Below are 5,530 nucleotides of genomic sequence, written 5' to 3' on the forward strand. Positions count from 1 at the left end.
CTGCATTCCATCTAAAGGGCCAAATACATGCTTGTAGAATTCGGCCATGTCAATGAACTAAGGATGCAGGGGTCTACAGCTAATAACGCGCATTTAACCCGTTTTAGCTAAGGCTTCAAAAACTATTATGCTCCAGCGACCTCTGCTGGAAAACACCAGTAGTGACACTTACATGCATCCTTTGGATTGCTTCTTTTATTGAAATGTGTCCTATACGTAGCATGATATTGCTCTGGCGCCCAATAAGCGCGGGCAACATGTGGCGCAATGGAACATTAAGGTCCCGACTTAAGTAGTGTGGTGAAACACAATTCTATGTCAGCACTGGAGTCTCTGATTATCCTTTCCCGTTCTTTTACTGACTCAACACAGCAGCGAATCAAATAGCATTAAAACAAAAAACATCAATACCCATGATGCTTTACAGTATATCACATGTCCCAATCATGGCCCAGGACCCCATCTTATATAAGACATGACCCCAAAAGTCACTTCCTCTTTCTTTGCTGCTCTGCAGCAGATAAGTACTCATTCATTTATTTACCTAGTGTATACTCGTATTGCCTATTTGGATGTGTTCTGGCGAAGTGATTTGGCTCGCATTCCGATGCTGGCCTTCTGTGGAGTGGGAGCAGACTACGCTTCACTTGCGTAGTTCGATTTCTATTTTCACTCCTCGCGTTGCGTTTTATGGCCGTTTTTTTCCAGAGTGATTCTCTGAGAAGCCAGCTCTTTTCTCTTGTGACGCGACCTCATGGAAGTGTCCTCTGCTGTTTATGTGCTCCCAGTACACCCTACTGCTTAGAGCTCAGGGCTGCAATAATTTGAATAGGGTCTGCCTAGAGTGTGTTTTTTCCCAGGCTGCTCCCTCCACATTTTATTGACCTGTTTAGTTGGGTAGGGGTTTTACACTCTCCCTATATTGATCCCTCCTGCCAATAATTACTATATCAAAACAATTATATATATCAGGAGAATGGCTCAAGAGGATGAGAATGAATCAGGGTATTACCCTGAAGATACTGGTAATAAACTTGACATGAACCTGGTTGAAGCCCTTGATTGTAGGGTCCAACAGTCTGTTAACGATATCATATTTAGGGCTTTGGGACCATGTTTTTGGTCAGCTCCTCGGCTACTCTCGTAACCAGATGCACGGCAAAGGATCTAAATCTAAAGATAAAGGGAAAGGACTGGATTCTGAGTCTACAGACGTCCATGATGACGCTTTTGAAAAACTTCACCGCAAAAGAACCAGTGAGCATAATTATAGTGTCAAAAAAGACTCTTGGTTTTTCCCTTCTTCTTCAGAGAAAGATACATCCTCAGAGGACTCTGATGACTCTGATAAACCGGGTCCTAGTAAGAAACCTAAGAAACAAGTCCCCTCCACCCCCACCAAGTGCTCGATTTTGATCCCACTCAGATTATACACCCCAGAGCGTCCAATTAGATTCCTTCTCCAGGAGTCGCAAAGTATGTACAATCTCACATACGCAACAACTTTGATAAAGAGGTCCGGTCCCGCCTCAGAGCGGAATGTCCTAGACGAGATCTAGAAGGCAAGGTTGCTGAGACACCAGAAGTTGACCCCACTATGGTGACTTTTATGAAGAAATTCACCAGGGACCCTAAAAAGTGCCTGGACAGGTTGTGGCATAACTGCCAAGGCAAACCTTTAGACATGTCTGGTCCTCTAACTAAAATTCTGGAGCTGGCTTTCCATTCCAAAGAATCAGGGCCACCAGTGGACACCAACATTTTAATTGGTTCAGTGCAAAGGGCCATATGTCAGCTTGGTAATACCAATTGTGCTATTTCATCCGAACATAGAAGGTCTATCCTCATGCGTATCGACCCCGAACTAAATTACCTGGCCACCTCAAAAGCTGGCCCTTCGGCCGACGGATTACTCTTTGGGGCGTCTTTCATCAAAGAACTTCTGTTATACCTGTTGCTCCCTCGACAAGGCCCAAATGTCACTTAAAAAGGTTTTCAAAAGAGGCCTTTTTCTCAGGACCGCTCATTACGGAGAGCGAATGCCCAGCCGTGGATCTTTCTCAAGTCCTCAAAACTACTATTCAAGAGGAAGAGGAGGTTGGTATGGAGAGCCTTTGCAAACCACCTTCTACCCCACTTGCTCCAGAGGAGCACATTCCAGATTCCGTAGAGGGTCCCGCCGGGAACAACAGGGAGCAATGCAGGACGCTGGATATTCTGGTAAGAATTATATTGCATTCTCAGGTGCTACTGGGTGGCAGAGTGGGATTATTCCTAGAACATTGGAAACAGATTTCTAGAGACCCTTGGGTCTTTCCGACGGTGCTAGGCTTCAGACTGGAGCTTTTCAGTACTCTGAAGCAATTTCAGCCCCCCAATGTATTTTTCCCTAGCAGATCAGTCCATTACAGGCTTAGAGGTTCAAGCCCTGCTCAACAAAGGGGCAGTACTTTTTTCCTCCCCTCATCCTTGCAGTTTTATCAGCCCCATTTTCCTAGTAGACCAGAAGGGTGGAGGTCATTGCCTCGTGCTAAACCCAAAAGATTTCAATCATTGGATTTTGTACAGGCACTTAAAAATGGAACAAATACACATGCTGAGAGACATTTTATTAGAAGGAGACTGGATGGTCCAGCGGGACCTCAAGGATGCCTATCTCTTGATTCCCATCTTTCCTCCCCACAGGAAATATTTACAATTCCTTTGGAGGGGTCACTGCCTTGAGTTCAGTGCTCTCCCCTTCGACCTGTTGTCAGCCACCTGGTGCTTCACCAAACTGAGGAGACCAGTGATGGAATCTCATTGGTGGCTAAAGCATATGGATCCCTGGAATGACAGAGCCATTTCCCAATCTTATCCAGACGTAATGATCGAATCGGATGCCAGTCAGTGGGGCTGGGGAGCTCGTTGCAGCTCAATGGCGACAGGGGGCCGATGGTCTAGATCTGGACGGAGTCTCCACATAAATTGTTTAGAGCTTCTAGCGGCTTATTTGCCATCAAGAGCCTCTACCCGCAAAGGACAGACTGTTGTATATTATTTTAGATGGACAATATATCGCAGTCAGATATGCAAACAAATTGGGGGGGGGGGAGAAATTGAGGATTCTGGCAGAAATTGCCAAGGAATTCTGGCATTATTGCCTCAGCCAACATCTAGTTTCATGGCGGATTATCTGCCAGGTTCTCAGAATACTATAACGGTCTGGAACTCCAGATATCTGAGAAATTCCAGCGATTGGAAACTGGATCCAGTACTTTTTCTCCAGATAATCAGAGAGTGGGATCCTTGCGACATGGATCTTTTTGCATCACATCTCAATTTTCAGATGCCAAACTTTTTCAGCTGGCGTCTGGACCCTCTAGCTCTGGCAACAGATGCCTATCGCCAAGACTGGACTCAGTATCGGGGTATGCTTTTCCCCCATTCATGATGATTCCCAGGGCTCTGCATCACATACGGCGACAGAAGGTGGAGATTGTTCTCGTGACCCCACTCTGGAGAGCCCAACCATGGTTCCCAGTAGGTCTATATTTAGCATGAGCTTCCCTGCTACTCATTCTTCCTTGTCAGAATCTTCTGATGAGTCTGGAAGGCCTTCAACATCCGTTGGTTATGTCAGAGAAACTGCTGGTAATGGCCTAGATGGTTTCAGGTCAAGATGGAATTACCCAGGCATTTCGCAGCAAGCTGCAGATTTCACCAAAGAAGCATGGGCAGCAGGCACTCAAAAGCGGTATGCCTCAGCTTGGTGGAGATAGAGTAGTTGGTGTGATGTGCGGGGTTTCGATCCCGTGGGGTCAGATGTTGTCTTGACAGTGAATTTTTTAGCTGAACTCGCAAATTCAAGATTGGCCTACAGAATGGTCAATAACTTCAGGTCCGCCATTTCTGCTGGTCATGAGACGATTGAAGGTAACCCTGTAGGGGAACATTCTCTGGTTTGCAAGTTAATGAAAGGCATCCGCATGTCAAATCCTCCTCAGGACCGATATTCTTTCCTTTGGGATGTTGACATAGGTTTAAGGTTTTTAGACAATTAGCCTTTTAATTGTTATCTATCTAGAAAACAGATCTCTTGGCGAAACTAACTATGTTGCTCTGCCTCATCTCCTGTAAAAGAGTGTCAGATGTTAGGACACTGGATATAGCAGGGAGAGTTTCTTTTCCGGGAGGTGTTACCTTTAACATCACAAGAAGGACGAAAACTAATTGCAGGTTTGTAAAGTATCCGATGTTTCCTGAAAACCCACAATTATGTGTTGTTTAATGTTTGAAAGCATATGAAATTGCCACTGAAGAAATCAGACAGGACTCTAGTTGCCCACTACATTATCCAGATGGATGAAATCGTTGATGAGCGAAGCTTGAATAGATACATCAAAATTTGGGGCTCATTCGGCCAGGGGAGCCATGGCTTCCAAGACATATGCTTTAGGTTCTCGTTTGGAGGACATTATGAGGGCAGCGAACTGATCTTCTGCGTCTACTTTTCATAAATTCTATCACAAACCAGTTGATGATGTAGCGACTGTGGCAATTGGACAGCTTTAAATGAGAATGATCAGAGCCTCCAGCCCTGACATAGAATAAAACATTTTCAAGCTTACGCGTCAAGAATTTTCAATTCTATTAAGGACACGGGGGCGAGGATTATCCTTTCCATATTTCTTTGACACTTATAATGGTCAACTGTTAAGAATCTTTTGTGATTTATTGTTATAAATGTTTATGGATTTGCCCTCCCTTGATTTATGGATTTTGCACACCGACATTTTGATAAATGTATATTCTTTACATTATGGAGGGTATTACCTTCAATTTTGTCATTTTAGGGTCTGATCAGAAGACACCATGAAGGATGAATCTCCCGATCTTCAGCTTTTAGAGAGGTCAGATCTATGGACTTTGGTTCTGGTGGAAAGGATTCTGCTCCTTCAGGATATGGCTCCTGTTGAGCTTGGCTTGCGGTTTCCGGGACTTCGGATGTAGTTGGTTTTGAAAAGTTTCATCTGTAAGGAGTTGCGTTTCTGATATGTTTTGGTACTTAATTGACTTTTACAAAGAAAGAGGAAGTGACTTTTGGGGTCATGTCATATATAAGCTGAGGTCCCGGGCCATGACTGGGACATGTGATATACTGAAAATCATCATGGGTATTGGTATTTTTTTGTTTTAATGATATTTGATTTATTTTGTGTTGAGTCAGTAAAACAAAGAGAAAGCATAATCCTCGCATCTGTGTCCTTCATTTAATTGAAAGTTCTTGACATGTAAGCATGAAAAAAATGTATTCTGCTACACGAGGACCTTGCGCTGGTTGTGCATAGATACATGAATGTTGTGTGATCACAAAAGTCTCACTTGAGGAGCAGGTTTGCCACAATTTTGCGATCTACGTATTTCTACACCCCGTATAGCAACAAAGGTGTGTTGACTTTTTCCAGAGGCCCAAGGTCATCGAGGGGGTTAGTGGGGCCCACCTAGGATAAATGAGGTCTTTTCCCACTGGGTTCCTGTACAGTGCTTA

The 5,530-nt window shown here is 44.2% G+C and overlaps 1 long non-coding RNA gene across 1 annotated transcript; it reads left to right on the plus strand.

The window, feature by feature from the left end:
• Window positions 1–522: 522 nt before the first annotated feature.
• On the plus strand, window positions 523–5,230 carry LOC138292315 (uncharacterized). Its single transcript, XR_011202649.1, has 2 exons — window positions 523–2,220; window positions 4,836–5,230. It is a non-coding gene; the product is annotated as an uncharacterized lncRNA (long non-coding RNA).
• Window positions 5,231–5,530: the final 300 nt, after the last annotated feature.

Source organism: Pleurodeles waltl, chromosome 4_2 (assembly GCF_031143425.1).
Source record: "Pleurodeles waltl isolate 20211129_DDA chromosome 4_2, aPleWal1.hap1.20221129, whole genome shotgun sequence".
NCBI lineage: Eukaryota > Metazoa > Chordata > Amphibia > Caudata > Salamandridae > Pleurodeles > Pleurodeles waltl.